This window comes from Aquarana catesbeiana, linkage group LG09, assembly GCF_042186555.1.
Source record: "Aquarana catesbeiana isolate 2022-GZ linkage group LG09, ASM4218655v1, whole genome shotgun sequence".
NCBI classification, from domain to species: Eukaryota; Metazoa; Chordata; class Amphibia; order Anura; family Ranidae; genus Aquarana; species Aquarana catesbeiana.
This window is the reverse complement of record NC_133332.1, coordinates 89,672,576-89,694,556: the sequence shown is the minus strand read 5'-3', so window position 1 is coordinate 89,694,556 and position 21,981 is coordinate 89,672,576. Positions and strand designations below refer to the sequence as shown.

The following is a 21,981-nucleotide window of genomic DNA, read 5'->3' as shown; positions in this document are numbered from 1 at the left end:
ACTAATATTACATTTTGTAAAAGAATAATCTTACCAGAATATTGTATTTTTTCCTTTACACTAACAATTTAGGTTGGGCTTTCCCAAATATTCTATTTCTGAAAGAAATTTGATCATGTTGAAATTTCTTTTCAGAACCAAAAACATTCCTCTCATACAGTATGATTGAATGAACCACACATGCCTGTCACTCTGACTGCTAAACACATGGCAGTCTTAAGTTCAGCTTTTAATGCAGACACTTACAGAAAGTTTAATATTGTCATTCCATTGTGACAATATTTGGATCCATCTATAGAAGCACAAGAAATTCTTTCCCAATAAATGCCCACTAAAAGTTGAAAAAGTGACTTTTTCATGATTAATTTACACAACTGTGGCTCTATCCCTCATATTGCATCAATTTTTTATATACCACTACAACTGAACTTTTTAACATCCAGTTGCCACTAGACAAAGCTGTGTGCACTGACACCTCCTGTTTTCTTTGTAATAACACCTTTAGTGTAACATAAGATGCTTTTCAAAACAAATGGTGCAAAACCCACAATGTCTCTGATTTGTAGCATTGAACAATGCACTCCTAACACATTTTTTATAAATACCAATGAAATTGTCTCATCACCCACATACACTTAAATGTAAAATGGCTGAGAGAGATCTCTATATTAATCAAAAAATACTAAATTAATAAGGGCTTTCTTTAGATCTTCAAATTATTGTATATAAGTTCTCTCTTGTAATTAAAAATATTTGCCCTACAGTAAGCCTATATAATTCATTAAAATTTACTCAGACAGATACTTTGTCTAGAAAAATCTCAATGAACTCTCGAGAAAAGTTATTAAGGCCCAAAAAATCTTAATTTTTAAAAACAATTACTTTAGTAAGTAATAATACCTTTTAAAAATGTATTTTTTCTCATCCATGAATCCTCTTCCAGATATTTGGAAGACTTTGATCCACAGAAGTGAAAACTGTCATGGCATGACGAGTAGTCTGTGTAACTTGATCTGCATTTCTCTGTTGGTAATACACTCCTCGTATGTCACAAACTCTTCAGAGAATGATCTGTTACAGTCAGTCTTAGCTATCATGCTTTGTATACAATACACTGTGCAATTCGGTAACAATCTAGTTTTTCGTTTTTAAAATGTTTAACCTTTTTACCACTTTTTAAACATATTTTGTTTGTACATCTGCCAAAAATCATGTACACTACGTTATATGACTTTCCTGATTATAGTAATGACAAAAAAAAAAATTGTTTAGAGGACAATCTCAATCACAGGACAATCACAGATTGGGTCCTGCCCATGAACTGCGATTGGCCATATCCCCGAGAAAACTCCTCCCTCAAACAAAGTCCTTACTTTTACCAGAAATACTAATTTACAAAGACTTTTAACAATTGTTATTTTTACAATTTTTTTAGATTGAACAAAACTTTCATATTTTAATATTTTCTCTGGGTAGTCTTAAATAAATTAGAACAATCTACTACTTTTAATTTAATAACCAAATCTAAGTTTGGAATTTTTTTAAAAATTGTTCAATCCTTAACTTATTATTTCCTACAACCAAATCTATAGGATTTTTGTAAAACACTAAACACCATGTTGTTTTCCATTATCTCAATTTCATACAGTTCTTTCCACAATCTTAATCAATACTTTTTTTCTCTGAAAACTTTTTTCTGCCCCCTATATATGTGTTTTAAAATGACCACGTGTAATAACACACATTTCTGTTTTTCAGGGCCTAAATATTCATAAACATTTACATGCAGCATTAAACTTAGTTTCCTTATTTAATAACTTCTTTACACTCTGGCATTAATTAATTACCTTACTACTGCATGTATTCCTGATGGTACAAGAAAATACTTCTGAGCCTTGAGTTGTTAACCATCCCATGTTACCCTTCTATATAAACAAACACACTCACCCCTTGTTAGTATGATAGTCCTGTGCGCACTTAAAAAAAAACAAGAGATTAATAATGTCCTTTAACTTTGTTGTTCGTTGCCTTTTCTTTAATTTGTTGCTTTTTCTTTCATTTGCTGCTTTTTCTTTCGTTTGTTGCTTTTTCTTTCGTTCGTTACTTCTTCTTTCTTTGAAGAATAATTTTCTTGTAGCTTTTTGCCTTGTTCCTTGTATTGTGTGCTGTAGTGTGCTTTAGTGTGCTTTAGTGTTCTTGCCTGTTGATTTTTCTTTGCCTGTTTCTTGGACTTTCCATCTTCAAACATCAAAATCCGACTTTCATCTTAGCTTACCCAAAAGAGTACTTCTGCCAGTTGTACACAATGGTAGCTTTTTCAAATAACGTGAAGTCTCAGTTCCTGATTCAACATTTTTTCTTCTTGGGCAACTACCCAATATTTTCTTATGTGAGACTTTCTCACCTTCTTAGGAACTAACCTTGCCAGAAATCTTCACGTACGTAACGTTACGTTTTCACAAACAAAGTCTTGGATTTCCAACAATAGCTTGAAGCATACCGTCCAAATGGCCTTGTCAATCAACTTCGTAGGCTGGGTCTTCCTTTTTTGGTTTTTTTTCAAAGTTACAAACTTTGGCTAGAGGTGAGAAAACAGACATAGAAAAACTCACCCGCGACTTTTATTGAACTGTTGTCCACATCTGACGCAAACGCCTCCTTCTAGGTTCTTTACTTAGTTTCTTCTTGGAGCTTGTTGTTCCTCCATATTTGATTATCAGATGCCATATCTTATTTAGAAGAATTTCTCGTCTTTAGCTGGCTCAGTTCCTTGGACCTTTCGTCCTCGTCTGATGGAACACAAACGCCTCATTCTAGGTTCTTTGATCGTTTTTTCCCGAGACTTGATCAATCATGAAAATGTGTGAGTCTCCCCCCCTTTGTCGAGGAACAAGGAAAAAAAAACTGGACTGGCTGGCAATCGCCAATGTAAAAATGTAGAGAGGGTGTAAAAACCTTCTCTTCTCAGACACGTGTTATGTCAACAGTGTCTTAGGCGTTTTGTTCCAAAGTTCAGTAGCCAGGCTGTCTTTAAAAACAAAGTGTGAGTTTATTTGGTCACACTTGGCAACAACTTGAAAATATATACAAAGTTAAATTCTTCTTGATGTAGTAAAACAAAAGATAATAGGAACAAAAACTTGTATCAAAAAGGTTCAAGAGATGTTTTCAGCTCCGTTTGTGCTTTTCTATGTCAGAGAGATGTCCGCTCTAGCAGCTGTTTGTGAGGTAGGCTGTATTTAGGCCTAATGTAAACAAAATGTCTTCTGTAGAGTAAGAATGCGTGTGTTCTTCTTTGTGTATGTGAAAAAGTAGTGAAGTCCTTCTGTGTGTGTGTGTGAAGGACATGTGTTGTGTGTGTGTGGTGTGTCGTGCGTCCTGAAGTGAAGTGTCACTCTGTTTTTATACTATTTCAAATCTACTAGTCAGCAGACTATAGCCATAGCCATATACGGCTAGAACTAAAAATGAAATGATCATATTCGTGATTATTCTAAATATTCTCTTTGCCAACAGCTGACACGTCTCTTAAGCTTCTTTGATTGTCAGTAACACACAACAGATTCTTATAAAAAACTCAAGGTGAATGACCTTTCCAAATGGCCGAATTCTTGTAATGGATATCCTTTAAGCTACAGAAATGCAATTCTGTACCAAACCTTACAAATGCATATTAAACTACAATTGGATACATAAATATATATATTACTTCACACAAACTCAATCTAGCTAACTAATTAAATAACTATATCAAATAACTAACTATATTATGGATAATATATGTTTTTACCTTAAAAAAGATCTTTACAATAAAGTCTATGACAGATATTCTGAGTATATTCTTATCTGTGAAACCACTGACCTACTGACCTTTAGTCATTAACTCTGCACATGTAGAACAACTGGTACAAAAATGACATGCACACAACCTAGCTATTTCAAGATTCGTCTTATGCAGAGCTGAGTGAGCTTTTTCAATGTCAAAGCATAAAAGGGAACTCAGACTGCATACTTACAGATCTTGATTATAAAGCCAAATTATTATAATTATTCTACACTGCGCTATCATGTGTGTTGTAATGGAGCTAGTGGAAAAGCTGCCTGCACCGGATAGGGTACACCCTACCCCTAGTAGTCAGTGAAACAAAAATAAAGCGTGGTGCTGCGCTAATCCAGCAACAAAATTTTACAGATAAAAAATAAAAATGACGGTGCTAATGGTATACCATAAAAGTAAAGTGACAGTGCTAATGATATCACACTACATAATAAATAACAGCTAGTGGCTGTAGCAAAAGGATAAATCAACACACATGTGACCAAAACATGTGAAAAATAATTAAGTGCAGTGGTATAAGCAGATGAATACTTTGGATTTATTGGACATCTCTACATGACCACAGGGTATTGGTATCATTTATTATGTTATGACACCAGAAAAATAATGTCAGATGGAAACTAAGGACAGTTATCTAGCTAAAACTAACAACAGAGCAAGCAATGAGAAATTATAATTTTGCCAGGAAAAATTTGTCTTTTTGAAACATGAAACTGGAGTTCTTAGGCAAACAGCATGATAGAAAACAAGCCATTGTAATATATTTATGCAAGCTGGATCCAGTAATGAAGGGTTCATCCCGATAATTTAGAGCTGTAACTTTATGCAAAGGTGCTATTAGACAAAGTTAGACGTTATTTTGGTCAAATATTTAATTTTTAATGATCCCACATTCTGCGTAGCAAATATACAGCTAACTAAATGTTTGTCTAATGAAAGGTTCAGAATATGAACTTGTTTTGTTTGTTTATATACAAATCTAACAATGAAAAATGTGAATATTTGAATCCAGCCACCTTATTGCCTCTATTGGAGAAGGCTGGAGACAAAGGAAAACCACATGTGTTAAATTGATGACATAGGAATCAGCTGCTGTGAGCCCGATGCAGGAAACACTACCTGAAGACTCAGATATTACATTTTTTGTAGAGTTACTTCCCGGCTTTATACTGAGTATGCAGTTTATCACCCAGAAGGATGCTCTGTATTCAGAGTCATTGGATCCTTTTTCCCCAGCTCAAGAAGCAGAGCTCCATATTTTAGCAAAGCCTGTGAGCTATAAAAAGAGTATATATTTACATAGATAGTCAAGATATAGAGAGCTTTTGGTTCCATTTGAAGGGCCAGAAGTTTGTTTTTACTTTGGCAGGTAAACCAATCAGCATGCCAAGTTAATTTGATTGGCTGTTTTCAGCCTTCCAGGTTCTTGCTGAGGTAGCCATACTAACCTTAAAATTCACACATGGAAGCAGACCAGGTGACTAAGGATGCTGCATTTACAGCCCTGGACACTTGCTGGGTCTGTGCAACTCACAGATTCCACCCTAGTTCTGGCGCAGTATAGCTGGGATTAATAATTCAACTTTAAGGACCCAGAACGTGAAGAACAAGTGGTCCAAAGGGGGCAATTTCTTCTTAAACAGGAATTTGGAAAAATGTGATCTTTTATGTCTGCCAGTCACTCTTTTCCCTCCAGCTTGACAGATGGCCCATATCATCAGTCACAAGCAGTTATGGCCGCCTTAGTAAATGAGCGTGGGATAGAGCCAGGGATCACCACAGTTGTTTTTATAACACGCCACTTCTTGCTTTACCAGTTACCAAATGTGTTAGCAAAAGCTTACCATCCCTTCCAGAGATTACAAAAACCTATATCCAGAGGCCCAAGTCAGGATCTACAAGTATGCATTTTGTCTGTATGGACATGTTTTCTGGATGTTCAGTGGCAAATGCTACTGCAAAGGCCACAGTAAAAAGTGTTATCAGAAGTAGTTTGTAAATATAGAGTGCAGAAACTACAGAGAGTAACAGAGGAAATCATTTTTAAAGGAGAGTCCTTACTAGAAGTTGTGAGGTTTTATTTTTACACCCACTACTGTCTACAATGTAAAAAATGTAAAAATGTATGAAAAAGTAGAGTAAGAAACTAGAAAACTTTTGCCTGAATATTTTCTTATATTTTATCAAGCCTGAAAGGGGAATGTTGGACTCTCTCCCTATGAGATTTGGTTTGGGAGTATGTTACTCACTTGCTTATATTTTGTCTCAGCAGCTGAAGTCCTCCATTCAGATCTCACAGAGTATGTTGCTGATCTTTTAATGTTTTTGACAAACTCATTTATGTGTTTTCTCCCCAATTCCAGATCCTAAATGTTTGGAAGGATCTTAAACTAAAGCCAGGTGACTTGTGGATTGTTAAGAGCCATTTATATATAAGGAAATGTTTGGAGAATTAATACAGCATCTATTTCATGTACAGTTGTGCAAAACTTGAAGGAAAAGTCACCTGGATCCACACCAGACACTGCAAAAAAGACTAAAGTAAAGAAATCTCTGTGTTTGATTTCTTTCCCTCTTGGAATCACAGTCTAGGGTACTATTTATTTACATACTAATTGTAAGGGATATATATATGTATATATATATATATATATATATATATATATATATATATATATATATATAATGTGATTTGAAAAGTAGTTTAGCCATGTTGAAGTCTTATTTGTCTTTTGTACGTCTTCCATTTTATGTAGAATTGTCTGTGTTTACATGTGCTGATAAGTCAGCGTGCCAACAATTAAGCTAGAAGGGCATTCTGACCACAGGAGTGTACAGCCAGTACTCTGTAAATATGTCTTATCAATTATTTGTTTTTCACAATGAAAAGTCATTTTGTAATGAAAAAAGCTGCTCAGCAATTACAGTGCCTTGCAAAAGTATTCACCCCTTGGTTTTTTACCTATTTTGTTACATTACAGCCTTTAGTTCAATGTTTTTTTAATCTGAATGATATGTGATGGATCAGAACACAATAGTCTCAGTTAGTGAAGTAAAATTAGAAAAATATATGCAGAAAACTATTCTTCAGAAATAAAAAAACTGGTAATTGGCATGTGCGTATGTATTCACCTCCTTTGTTATGAAGTCCATAAAAAGCTCTGGTGCAACCAATTACCTTCAGAAGTCACATAATTAGTGAAATGATGTCCACCTGTGTGCAATCTAGGTGTCACATGATCTTTCATTACATATACACACCTTTTTGAAAGGCCCCAGAGGCTGCAACACCTAAGCAAGAGGCACCACTAACCAAACACTGCCATGAAGACCAAGGAACTCTTCAAACAAGTAAGGGACAATGTTGTTGAGAAGTAGAAGTCAGGGTTAGGTTATAAAAAAATATCCAAATCTTTGATGATCCCCAGGAGCACCATCAAATCTATCATAACCAAAATGGAAAGAACATGGCACAACAGCAAACCTGCCAAGAGATGGCCACACACACCAAAACTCACAGACCGGGCAAGGTGGGCATTAATCAGAGAGGCAGCACAGAGACCTAAGGTAAATCTGGAGGAGCTGCAGAGTTCCACAGCAGAGACTGGAGTATCTGTACATAGGACGACAATAAGCCGTATGCTCAATAGAGTTGGGCTTTATGGCAGAGTGGCCAGAAGAAAGCCATTACTTTCAGCAAAAAACAAAATGGCATGTTTTGAGTTTGCGAAAAGGCATGTGGGAGACTCCCAAAATGTATGGAGGAAGGTGCTCTGGTCTGATGAGACTAAAATTGAACTTTTTGGCCATCAAAGAAAACGCTTTGTCTGGCGCAAACCCAACACACCCAACCTGTACCACTCTGTGTGTGATTTGAGGTTAGGACAGAGGTTCACCTTCCAGCAGGACAATGACCCCAAACACACTGCTAAAGGAACACTTGAGTGGTTTAAGGGGAAAAATGTAAATGTGTTGGAATGTCCTAGTCAAAAGCCCAGACCTCAAACCAATAGAAAATCTGTGGTCAGACTTAAAGATTGTTGTTCACAAGCACAAACCATCCAACTTGAAGAAGCTGGAGCAGTTTTGCAAGAAGGAATGGGCAAACATCCCAGTGGTAAGATGTGGCAAGCTCATAGAGACATATCCAAAGCGACTTGGAGCTGTGATAGCCGCAAAAGGTGGCTCTACAAAGTATTGACTTTAGGGGGGTGAATAGTTATGCACATTGACTTTTTCTGTTATTTTGTCCTGTTTGTTGTTTGCTTCACAATAAAAAAAAACATCTTCCAAGTTGTGGGCATGTTCTGTAAATTAAATGATTAAAATCCTCAAAAAATCCATGTTAATTCCAGGTTGTGAGGCAACAAAACACGAAAAATGCCAAGTAGGGTGAATACTTTTGCAAGGCACTGGATATTCTCCACAATGGAGTTTTGCTTCTTTGGCCAGGACTACCTTCACCTAAGCGTGTGGAGGTTCCAGGTTAAAGGTGATAGCAGGTATGGTTAGTGATCAAAACATTGATCAAAAGAGAGGAGACTGTAAAGGAAATGTGTAAGTTTTTTATATAATTGTATTCTATTTTGTATGTATTGCACACTGCCCTCACTGTGCAACGGCACTAATAATGTTTTCATTACATGTTTGCATTCTTTCCTGATTAGAATTAGTCTGCCTATGTTACGCCCCTTGTTACCATAAACGTACAATTGTAATATTAATGTAATACCTATGTAATCATGTGTATAAAAATCTTCATAATAAAGCAGAACAGTTATTTGGAAAGATGCGAAGTGTATCTTTTGTGTCTGTTCCCTACTGCAGTAGTTATTATTATTTGGAACCACTAATCAATATGAGGATAGGAGTTGCCTATCTATAAATTCTCATGTCAGTTGCACCATTGCTTTTTATGGGCTTCCTTACAAAGGGGGTGAATACATACGCAGAAGCCAATTATCAGTTTTTTATTTCTGAAAAATAGTTTTATGTATATATTTTTCTAATTTTACTTCACCAACTTAGACTATTGTGTTCTGATCCATCACAAAAAATTCAGATTAAAAAAACATTGAACTAAAGGCTGTAATGTAACAAAATAGGTAAAAAGCCAAGGGGGTGAATACTTTTGCAAGGCACTGAATATCTATATACAGTGGGGACAGAAAGTATTCAGACCCCCTTAAATTTTTCACTCTTTGCTATATTGCAGCCATTTGCTAAAATCATTTAAGTTCCTTTTTGTTTCCCTCATTAATGTACACACAGCACCCCATATTGACAGAAAAACACAGAATTGTTGACATTTTTGCAGATTTATTAAAAAAGAAAAACTGAAATATCACATGGTCCTAAGTATTCAGACCCTTTGCTGTGACACTCATATATTTAACTCAGATGCTGTCCATTTCTTCTGATCATCCTTGAGATGGTTCTACACCTTCATTTGAGTCCAGCTGTGTTTGATTATACTGATTGGACTTGATTAGGAAAGCCACACGCCTGTCTATATAAGACCTTACAGCTCACAGTGCATGTCAGAGCAAATGAGAATCATGAGGTCAAAGGAACTGCCTGAAGAGCTCAGAGACAGAATTGTGGCAAGGCACAGATCTGGCCAAGGTTAAAAAAAAAATTTCTGCTGCACTTAAGGTTCCTAAGAGCACAGTGGCCTCCATAATCCTTAAATGGAAGACGTTTGGGATGGCCAGAACACTTCCTAGAGCTGGCCGTCTTGTCAAACTGAGCTGTCAGGGGAGAAGAGCCTTGGTGAGAGAGGTAAAGAAGAACCCAAAGATCACTGTGGCTGAGCTCCAAAGATGCAGTCGGGAGATGGGAGAAAGTTGTAGAAAGTCAACCATCACTGCAGCCCTCCACCAGTCGGGGCTTTATGGCAGAGTGGCCTGACGGAAGCCTCTCCTCAGTGCAAGACACATGAAAGCCCACATGGAGTTTGCTAAAAAACACATGAAGGACTCCAAGATGGTGAGAAATAAGATTCTCTGGTCTGATGAGACCAAGATAGAACTTTTTGGCCTTAATTCTAAGCGGTATGTGTGGAGAAAACCAGGCACTGCTCATCACCTGTCCAATACAGTCCCAACAGTGAAGCATGGTGGTGGCAGCATCATGCTGTGGGGTGTTTTCAGCTGCAGGGACAGGACGACTGGTTGCAATCGAGGGAAAGATGAATGCGGCCAAGTACAGGGATATCCTGGATGAAAATCTTCTCCAGAGTGCTCAGGACCTCAGACTGGGCCGAAGGTTTACCTTCCAACAAGACAATGACCCTAAGCACACAGCTAAAATAACAAAGGAGTGGCTTCACAACAACTCCGTGACTGTTCTTGAATGGCCCAGCCAGAGCCCTGATTTAAACCCAATTGTGCATCTCTGGAGAGACCTAAAAATGGCTGTCCACCAACGTTTACCATCCAACCTGACAGAACTGGAGAGGATCTGCAAGGAGGAATGGCAGAGGATCCCCAAATCCAGGTGTGAATAACTTGTTGCATCTTTCCTAAAAAGACTCATGGCTGTATTAAATCAAAAGGGTGCTTCTACTAAATACTGAGCAAAGGGTCTGAATACTTAGGACCATGTGATATTTCAGTTTTTCTTTTTTAATAAATCTGCAAAAATGTCAACAATTCTGTGTTTTCTGTCAATATGGGGTGCTGTGTGTACATTAATGAGGAAAAAAATGAACTAAAATGATTTTAGCAAATGGCTGCAATATAACAAAGAGTGAAAAATTTAAGGGGGTCTGAATACTTTCCGCCCCCACTGTATATACACACACTACACAGTATATATATATCTATAGATATATATATATATATATATATACACATACACACACACACTACACAGTATATATATATATATATATATATATATATATATATATATATATATATATATTTTTTTTTTAATACATTGCCTGCACTGTATATATATATATATTCTACACTGACTACACTGTATATATTGTATATGTATATATGTATATATATATATATATATATATATATATATACTAAACTGCCTGCACGCCACTAACTAACCTGCCTAACCTGTGGAGTTATCCTCTCCACATTATTATCACACTACATACGCCCGCCGTGTAAACAGCCTTATATAGTGTTTGCCGTGGACTTAGCCCCCTGAGCCATGATTGGCCAAAGGCACCCTGCCTTTGGCCAATCATGGTTCTCACAGCAGATGGCGCTGTGATTGGCCAAAGCATGCAGGTTTTGCATGCTTTGGCCAATCAGCAGCCGTCGATGCACTGCAAATGGGGCGATATACCGCAATCAAATTTGCAGCGAACACAAGAAATGGTTGAATATTGATCTGTTATATGATGTCAGTTGAATGTCCTATTTAAACTTTTTTCTTTAACCATTCCGTAACCCAAATCAGCAACTAAACAGAATGTTTTTGGTTACAGTCACCAGTTCACTGATAATACATGTTGGCCACAATTGATCTTTAACCCTTGCCTACTGGGCACTTTCACTCCCTTCCTGCCAAGGCCAATTTTCAGCTTTCAGTGCTGTCACATTTTTTTTATCACACATGACAATTGCACGGTCATGCAACGCTGTACGCATATGACATTTTTATCATTTTTTTTTCACACAAATAGAGCTTTCTATTAGTGGTATTTAACCACTTCCATACCAGGCACTTAGACACCTTCCTGCCCAGGCCAATTTTCAGCTTTCAGCGCTGTTGCAATTTGAATGACAATTGCGCGGTCATGCTACACTGTACCCAAACTAATTTTTTATCATTTTGTTCCCACAAATAGAGCTTTCTTTTGGTGGTATTTGATCACCTCTGTGGTTCTTATTTTTTGCGCAACAAATAAAAAAAGACAGAAAATTTTGAAAAAAAACACGTTTTTCTTTGTTTCTGTTAAAATTTTTTGTAAATAAGTAAGTTTTCTTCTTCAATGACGGGGACTGATATGGCTGCACTGATGGGCACTGATACGGCGGCACTGATGGGCACTCGTAGGTGGCATTGATTGGTACTTATGGGTGGCACTGATGGGTACTTATGGGTGGCACTGATAGGTGGCACTGATGGGCACTGATAGGTGGGCACTGATGGGCACAGATGGGCACTGACAGGTGGCACCGATGGGCACTGACAGGTGGCAATGATGACACTGATTGGTGGCACTGAATAAACTGATTGGTGGCATTGCTGGGCAGACCTGAAACATGTAGGTGCCAATCAGTGCCCATTTGTAGGCACTGATTGGCACAGATTGGGCACCTTGGGCACATGTGGATGGCCATGGGGTACATAACTGGCCATCCACATGTTGCCCCTTCCCTGGTGGTCCTAGTGGCGATCCCTGGTGGTCCAGTGTGGTGATCTGAGGGGGGGCTGCGCTGATAAACAACCAGCGCAGACCCCCCCTGTCAGGAGAACCGCCGATCGGCTCTCCTCTACTCGCGTCTGTCAGACGCGAGTGAGGAAAAGCCGATCAACGGCTCTTCCTATTGACATCGTGATCAGCCATGATTGGTGGCACTAATGGGCACTGTTAAGTGCTACTGATGTGGGCACTGATAGGCACTGCTAGGCGGTACTGATGGGCACTTATAGGTGGCACTAATGGGCACTGTTAAGTGCTAATGATGTGGGCACTGATAGGCACTGGTAGGCGGTACTGATGGCACTGAGAGGCTGCACTAATAGGTGACGCGGATGAGGACCCAAATCGCACTGCAGAGAAATCGCATGCAATTTGAACAGGAATGCGGTGTGATTTCTGTCCAAATCACATGCAGTTTCCCGCAACGCTGCTGTGTGAACCCAGGCTGAGATCACTATGACAAGCCTGGGTTCACACAGGAGCAGTGTGGGAAACCACATGCGATTCAGACAGGAATTGCATTTCTGTTCAAATTGCATGCAATTCTTGCAGTGGGTGGCGATGGGGACTTGTTGTGCCCCATCGTATGCTAACCTGTATCTGGGGGAGTGGGAGAAAGCCCTCTTCTCAGATGAGAACCTCACCCAATATACTAACCACATTCAAACGTGGTATCGATACATAGACGACATTTTGGTCGTATGGGAGGGTCCGTTGGATGTACTCGAGCAGTTCATATCTCGGATGAATAAGAATGATTTTAATCTTACATTTACCATGTCTTGTGACAATACCCATGTAACCTTCTTGGATATTGAGATTTTTAAGGACGGACAGGGAAAACTCTCCACCAAATTGTTCAGAAAGAGCACTGCCGGCAATACTATTTTGCACGCTGCTAGTTTTCATCCCAAACCATTGATTGACTCCATCCCTTACTCCCAATACATTAGGATTAAGCGTAACTGTACAGACAATAGTAATTTTCTCACAGAGGCTTCTGCTCTCCGAGATAGATTGCTTTTACGTGGTGTGGCAGAGCAAGGCTCTGTCACTATGAAAATGGGGTTAAAGTGGACACAGAGTCTGCATATTGTCTGAGTGCAGAGCTACAGAGTGTAGGTTTGAGGTGGAGAGAACTGCTCTGGCAGTTTTCTCCAGGTTTTGCTAGTTCCTTATGGGGCTCTGTAGTTTGGAGATCCTTCAGAGTCTTGGGTGGGACGGGATCTCCAACCCTGTGTCCGGGTCTTGTGGACAGCCAGCAGGGTGTGTGCCCAGGTGCACACAGCCCATATAACGAGGGACTGGTGAGAGCAGAAAGTGTGGAGGAAGGTGAAGTTGGAGCAGTGGCTGCTAGTAAGTGTCTCTGTGTGAGAACAGATGCTGTGTGCGTTGAAGGGCTTCAAAGCTATGTGCGTCCAAGGAGCCAGATGCTGTGTGCGTTGAAGGGCTTCAAAGCTATGTGCGTCCAAGGAGCCAGATGCTGTGTGCGTTGAAGGGCTTCAAAGCTGTGTGCGTCCAGGGAGCCAGAAGCTGTGTGCATTGAAGGGCTGTAAAGCTGTGTGCGTCAAAGGAGCCAGAAGCTGTGTGCATTGAAGCTCTTGAAACTGTGTGTGACCAAGGAGCCTAAGACTGTGTGCATCCAAGCAGCTTGTTTGAGGGGCCTGTTCCCTATAGCAGCAATACTGCTGAAGAGTAGCCAGGTGGGCTAGCATTTTCATTTGGATTTTCTATTGTATTTACTTGCTGAAGCTTGGACCCCTGCGTGGGATTCCTGGATGGACTTTTGTTGTTTTTTCCTTTAATAAACGTGGGCTACCAGGCCCTTAACTATAAATGCCTCTCTGATGTGGACTCACTGCACTAAAACGCATCTATCCACTTGAGCTGAACAATCCCCAATGTCACAAGTGGTGCTCGAATGCGGGCATGTAGACGGTTGAATCTAGGTCCTTGCTCCATGGTGAGTCGCATCAGGAACTACTGCTAGCTGTGTGTGGCAGCCAGGCGAACAGCATTGCACAGAAGTTTGATGGACTGTGTTGCATGCAGGTTGTGTACCTGTGAAAGGAGAATCGCATATTTTTTCTCTCCGTGTTGCATGCAGGTTGTGTACCTGTGAAAGGAGAATCACATATTTTTTTTTCTCTCTGCTGTGAAGTGTGTTGCAAGTTGCTGTGTGTAAGACAGCAAGCATGGGGCGTTCAAAACAGAAAAAGGAAGCAATCCTTGCTGAAGCAAGGGAAAGGGTTCTATGGCTAGAGGGTATTTCACCACATGCCCCAGCCACGCCAGAGAATTTTTCCAAGTGTGAAATTTCTGTGACCTGGGGTAAATTAATCATGTCATCCCCAGTTAAAAAGGAAGTGAAAGAAGTTTCCCCTGGCAACAGGAAGCCAGGTGGACAACAGCGTGTGAAAAAGAGGAATATGGTCATCTGTGGAAGCAATGTCCAGGCCAACAGGGATGTCGGGGATCCAAGGAGTCTGTCTGCTGATGGTCATGACCAGTGGTATCCTGTGGCAACAGAGAGCCAGTCATTAAGGAGATTCCAAGAAAGTAAAGTTCAGCTACCAGTACCGTGCTTGGAATGTGGTCAAGTGGGGCATGGAATTTTTACTTGCCCAAGGTTCTGGAACAACGCTGAAGAGTCTGGAAAGGCTGCAGTGTCGTCCTGTGGCCACACAGAGGAAGTAGCTGGTATGGATGCAGCTGAGAGACAGCGCACTCAAGTGAAGGGTATGATGTCAGCCACTGAAAATGGTAAGACTGTTTCAGTTTGTGGGACTGAACCTAGTGACATGGGAGTGTGTCCAGCAGGAAGATCCGCAGTGCAAATGGACATAGACTTGCTGCAGTGTGCTACCCGGAGCAGTGGGGAGGCACTTGGTGAGGACCAGCTGACAGCAAGGTTAAAGACTCAAATGAACATGGGAACTATGCATGTGCCTGCTATAATCCAGCAGAGTGCTGGAGAGGTTAAACTAGGGGTGACCAAAACTGTTATTGTGCCATGTTCCCTAGTGACAGGTGCTGCAGAGTTGCCCAGGGAAACTTCAGAGGAGCTTGCAGTGACGGAGCAGAGAGTTTCCCAGGTCAGCTATGGAGCTGCCCAAGGAGGAAAGAGTTCCCCTTTAAAGATAGAGGGTGATGTGAGGAGAGGCTCACAGGCTGTGGTTGGTAATAGACAATCCACAAAAGTAGCAGTTATGTCTATACGTAATGAAAATTATGATGGTTATGCTGACAAATATGTTACTGTTGGCAAATGTGATGGTATTGGTGATAATGACATTGAAAAATGTGTTCCCTTTAATGTCATGTCTGAAAATGTTGGAAATGTGTTCACTGCCAATGATGGGAGTAGGATATCTCCCATGACAACCAGAAGCGCAGGCTTGTCCATGGGAGTCTCGTGGGGTCTCCATGTGTTGGAGCCAGAGGTTTTCCAGGATGGCTGTGGTGCTACTCTGGTGAAACAAAGGAAGACTGAGTCACACAGTGAGAGTGTGCAGGCGCAGCCCCACAACCCTAAGTGTAACCCTGGTGTCAAGGGGTTAATTCAGCCAGCAAAAGCTGAAAGTGCAGAGCTGTGTGTGTCAGTAGCGCCCCCAGAGCAGGTAGGGCAAAAGCATGTATTACAGCCTGCCTTGTCAGATGATGTGTGCACCCAAAGGGATATGTATAGAAATGACACAGGTGATGTTTTGGCTAGTGAATCCCAGGTTCCTGTGGGGCCTTCTAGAGTAGGTGATGGAACCACAATAGACTGGGATAATTGGTATGAGAATGCAATCGCAATATTAAATAATGTGGTGGACATAACACCTGCTATGCCCAATGGAGGGATCGCAGATCGGCTGGTGCTCAAGGACACGTTTGTCCCTGCGAAGGTTAATGCCCTCCAGTCTGAAGGAACTGTTCAGGGTGCTGGCAAAGCAGATGTGTTGTCCACAGCCCCACAGCTCAAGTGTGAAGGTGACAATGTGACTTATAATGACCTGCAGTGGCTCACTGACACTGGTACAGAAGGGAAAAGTGTGAGACATGTGTCTGACAGCGCTCCAGGGGAGCAACAGGCTGTGATGAGGGGTACCTCCAAGGAGTTGGAGGTCTCTTCAAATGTCTCAACCTCACAAGCTGCAGTGGATGAGCCCCTCCATGTCTTGGACAGGGAAAAAGACCTTAGAAAGGTCTGGTATTTAGACATTGGATGTTTAGAGATGACAAAAACCTTACTTGAAATGCTGGAGTTGGTAAAAATGCACTCACTGTACACTTGGGTGTCTCCACCACAGTCGGACCAGGTGGTGCTGCGTAGTACCCATGGGTGGAGCCAGGTGGTACAGGCTGTGCTGGGAAGCCTTGATCGAGAATGGTATTGGTGGGACCAATGCTTATTAACAGTGTGGCAGATAGTCTTGAGGTTCTCTGAGAGGGTGCTCCCAGTTACTGAGTGGTATGGAAGGTGCCCAGGAGAACTGTTGGAGACATCAAAGGTCTCTCCGGCTGGTGTAGTGACTATAAACATCTCTGCTGGTGTGGTCCGAGGTGCGGCTGAGCAGTGGTCAATAGAGGGCGTGGATACTGTTTCACCCGCTAAACCTCATGAGAAGGTAGGGCCCAAAATAGACGCAGCACTAGCAGAGATGCTTTCTATCACTCAGAAAGAGGTACAACTTAAAGTACCCGGAGACACTGTAAAGGAAAGTGCTAATGTTGGTTGCTGCAACAATGTAATGTGTACATCAGAAAGGAGTAGTTTGTGCTTGGATCAGTGTCATTTGTTAGATCAGTTACCCATGGAGTGTTGGACAACAGGTGAGGTGAAGCTGTGCTATGGACCCGTGGGGTGTAATCACTTGCCTGTGTTTTGTCCCTCCTCAGGTCTGGTCCTAACAACAAGTACTGAGATAGATGGCACTGATTGTGTTCGACAGGATGTCATTGAAATGTATGATCTGCTAATGTTTGGTGCTGTTAAAAGTGACGTGGTTGCCGTGGGTAACCAGAGAGAGGTTTTTGAACCTGAAAGACCTGTGGTGAAAGATAAAACTGACGTCTGTAAGCTGAAAGGTAGGATCAGGGAAGGCAGAGTTCCCCCAAGAGAGGAGAGTATGCTCAGGAACCCCAAGAGAAGAGAGGGAAGGCAGAGTATACGGAATTATAGGACCCTGTTAAGATCCAAGGTGGGACGTACCTGGAAGCACACCCGAAAAAAGGGTTGGGCCTACGTGGCTGATGGCCAGCACAGAAGTGTCCCAACTGCTATGGTGGGTGCAGGTGTTTCTCCCTCCGGATCGAAACAAGAGGGGGGGGTATGTGGCAGAGCAAGGCTCTGTCACTATGAAAATGGGGTTAAAGTGGACACAGAGTCTGCATATTGTCTGAGTGCAGAGCTACAGAGTGTAGGTTTGAGGTGGAGAGAACTGCTCTGGCAGTTTTCTCCAGGTTTTGCTAGTTCCTTATGGGGCTCTGTAGTTTGGAGATCCTTCAGAGTCTTGGGTGGGACGGGATCTCCAACCCTGTGTCCGGGTCTTGTGGACAGCCAGCAGGGTGTGTGCCCAGGTGCACACAGCCCATATAACGAGGGACTGGTGAGAGCAGAAAGTGTGGAGGAAGGTGAAGTTGGAGCAGTGGCTGCTAGTAAGTGTCTCTGTGTGAGAACAGATGCTGTGTGCGTTGAAGGGCTTCAAAGCTATGTGCGTCCAGGGAGCCAGAAGCTGTGTGCATTGAAGGGCTGTAAAGCTGTGTGCGTCAAAGGAGCCAGAAGCTGTGTGCATTGAAGCTCTTGAAACTGTGTGTGACCAAGGAGCCTAAGACTGTGTGCATCCAAGCAGCTTGTTTGAGGGGCCTGTTCCCTATAGCAGCAATACTGCTGAAGAGTAGCCAGGTGGGCTAGCATTTTCATTTGGATTTTCTATTGTATTTACTTGCTGAAGCTTGGACCCCTGCGTGGGATTCCTGGATGGACTTTTGTTGTTTTTTCCTTTAATAAACGTGGGCTACCAGGCCCTTAACTATAAATGCCTCTCTGATGTGGACTCACTGCACTAAAACGCATCTATCCACTTGAGCTGAACAATCCCCAATGTCACAGTGGCTACTCTCACAAGTCCCTCAAAAGAGCCTTTCGTAAAGCTAATAGCAAATCTAGACAAACACTTCTTCATTCTACCAAACAATTAAAAAACTCTTACCCACTCAGTATCATTACAACATACCATCAACAACATCGCCAAACCAAAAAAATAGTTGACAAATATTGGCATCTATTGGCCCTAGACCCTAGTCTAGGCCATCTAGTCCCAGAAAAGCCCCACTTCACCTTTAAAAGAGCTACCTCCATTGGTGACCAGATCACCAAAAGTGAGTTCAGACCATCGACAGTCCACTGTAAATATAGGGGCACCTTTGCCTGTGGCTCATGCCATTATTGTGGTTACATGCTTACCCAAAAAAACCCGACTCTTCCAAACGGAAAACCTTTTTTCCCCAAACATTTCGCTAACTGCAGAACCACTGGAGTGGTTTATCTACTCCAGTGCAACTGCGGCTGTTTCTATATAGGAAAAACCAAGCTCGAGTTTTGGCGACGAGCCTACAGGCATATCGTGGCTATGAAAACAGCAGACCCCGATTTACCCCTTGGCCGACATGTAACACTGGTACATGGAGGCAAATTTCCCTCCATCAAATTTTTAATTTTGGACCGTATACACCCTAACCCCAGAGGGGGTGACTGGAATAAAATCCTACTTCAGAGAGAACTCAAATGGATCCATCTACTTAAGGCCACTATACCTCCAGGCCTGAATGAAGCGGTTTGCTTTAAACCCTTTCTACAAGGCTTTAATTCCGGGGGTATGGAGAAATAGGGTTATTTTTCACGATTACTTCCAAGCATGTTTAATTATGTTATGTTGTGTTGATATTTCATTGATTTGTGACTATTGTCTACCCCTTATTATCCTGTACACCAGGCTGCATGTCTGCCACATACAGGCCTCCCCTCCCTTTCCTTCCCCCCCCCTCCCCCCACCCCCCTTCCCCCCACCCCCCCTTTTCCTCCCCCTCTTTTTCCTCCCCTCCCCCCCCCCCTTTCTTTTCTTTCCTTTCCCCCTCCCCCTTCCTCACCTTACCCTTGGTAATCACTGGCCCACAACCTACTTATGTCTCCCGATACAGTTTGTAGTTGGTACCACAGGGGACCATGTATTGTGACGCACAATCAGCCTGGTCATTCTCTTGTAAAACCAATTAGTTTACCAAATCCCTTCCCCTCTTGTTTTGCTCCTCCCTTTTTGGCCCTTACACTGGGTCTGTATATGATGTATTTATGTTTGTTATTGTTCTTAACCATCATGTACTTATATCGGTTATATATGCTTCATTGTCATGTATATTTATCTGCTCCCTGAAGTTCAATAGCCTTTTTTGTCAATAAGTATCATATGTATTTGGTATTGCCTACTGTCCCCTATGCCAATTTATAATCTCATTGTTTCACACAATACTTTAGTTCCCCGCTCATGCAGCTGGCACAGGTTATTTTTGCATATTGGAAGATATCAAAATGCCTACAATTTATTATTAGCCGCCCCACCTCTTGAGTATATGTCTCTTTATTTATGTCATTATGTTTTGGTCCATCTTTTGTGACACAACCTCCCTTTCCCCGCCCTCCCCTGGGCGCTGGTGGCCGGAGCGGCTGCCCGGCACGGAAAGCCGCCACGGGTTTTCCTTGGGCGGCGTTTAGGGAGGTACCTGGGCGTTCTCCATCCCACGCCCACTGCCTCCATGTTGCTACTCCGGCGGGCATGCGCAGTCCGCCGGAGTGGTACTTCCGTGGCGGTGGGGCGGGTGTGCGCGACGCTGTTCCAAACGCCGTGACGTTCGCGCATGCGCGGTTGGGGCGGCGCCGCGCACCCCCGCCTCGGGGGGTCGATACAACACGTCCCTGCCTACGTTTTCTCATTAAACAGCTGTGCCTCATCTAGAGGCCAGCTGATTGAGCACTATATCAACCACCCCTCCTCACTTCCCAGCAGGACATTACACTTGCTGGATGTTTGGCTGTGAGGTCGTGACTTATACTTTTATCTCCATCTAAGGTATGTTTTTTTCAACTATATTCAATACTCTTCCACACTGCCATACTAACCATACAATCCTCACCTTAAGTATGTTCCTTTTTTGGACTCTGTTGTTTATACATCCCACAACAGGCCCTGCAACATTGCATTTGTATCACTTATCATGTGTATATCATGGTCATGCTCACAATTGTACTTTGCCTTTGGCTACTTTATACGTTTTCAGTATGCATACATACCACAGTCATTTTTTGACTGGTTACTGTGCATCTACTTTTAATATATACTATGTTGGACTGCATCCCATATATATACACAGGTGTACTCTGTCACTATGATATAGGGTGAACTGGATTTTCTTTTTCCAGTCCCCCCTTTCTTAGTGCTCATTATATGCATATTAACTATACACTTACTATGCTTTTTCTGATTAAACTTTTATATCTATGGAATTACCCCTTCCCTCTACCTATACATTTTGGACCCTCTCCTAAAGGTCCCCTCTACATTTTCTTATTTTCCAGGGACGTTTTTTCTGTGACCTCAGCACGCCGCTCCGGTTTGCACGCGCCCGGGTTGGGCGGGACGGGAGTACTGTCACATCTCCCCACGGTGACTGCAGCCTACCATCCTGCACATTTCACCATCTAAACATGTAGATTTACTGGCTATAATACCTATACGTATTACTACATCCTGTCTTCCTCTAGTGCCCTGTCTGGCTTTTGTTTTTATAAACTCTTACAAGCAATCAATCGTAGTTCCTGGTAGGTGATCAACCGATCATCCCAATCTCCCATATGATACTATATAGGTTTAACCATTTCCCTGACCTTCTCCTTTCCATTTTCCCCCTTATCAGTATAGATGAAACCTTCTCTCTCAATTTTGCCCCTGAAGAAGGATCGTACAGATATATAGTACCCCGAAACACGTTGGGCTTGAGAAGAGCTTTCTCATCAATTATTGTTTTCTTTTCATCACAGCTACTATGTAGTTCCCATTGTATTACTATGTATACTCATTGCTTGTTTTTTATTTGATGTATTTTTCTATACAAATAAAATTATACCTTTTATCTATATATACTCATGTCCCCTACTCTGTACACACTTCACCTATTTGCTTTTGCAAGTGCCGGAAAAGTCCACCTAGGGGAACCTTTTGTTTTGTATTCATTAAGTTTTGGACGTGGCACGGCTCCCTCTCCTAAAATAGTTGGTCATCCCCTATTCTTTTGTCCAGGCTGAGATCACTATGACAAGCCTGGGTTCACACAGGAGTAGTGTGGGAAACCACATGCGATTCAGACAGGAATTGCATTTCTGTTCAAATTGCATGCAATTCTTGCAGTGCGATTTGAGCCCATTCATTTTGTATGGGCTCAAATCGCACCGCAAAGGTATTGAGTGGAAATACTCTATATTGGCCCTGATACCGGTATCAGTGCAACCCTAATTGCTTTAAATGTCTATATAGTGTAGCACCCTCCTAGATAGGCTGCTAGGTTGGACTAGGCAGTGGTTCTCCTGTAATCAACAGAACAGTGTGTGATTCCTTTAGGCTGCTCTGGGCTCTGCAGGTGCAAGTTTGACTGCTTTCCCATTTTCTGGAGATTTCCAGAACATAGTGAGTGGGAGAGTCAGATG

The 21,981-nt window shown here is 41.8% G+C and overlaps 1 long non-coding RNA gene across 1 annotated transcript; it reads left to right on the top strand.

The window, feature by feature from the left end:
- Positions 1–20,055: 20,055 nt before the first annotated feature.
- On the top strand, positions 20,056–21,609 carry LOC141107911 (uncharacterized). Its single transcript, XR_012235985.1, has 3 exons — positions 20,056–20,350; positions 20,857–21,099; positions 21,195–21,609. It is a non-coding gene; the product is annotated as an uncharacterized lncRNA (long non-coding RNA).
- The last annotated feature ends 372 nt before the right edge of the window (positions 21,610–21,981 follow it).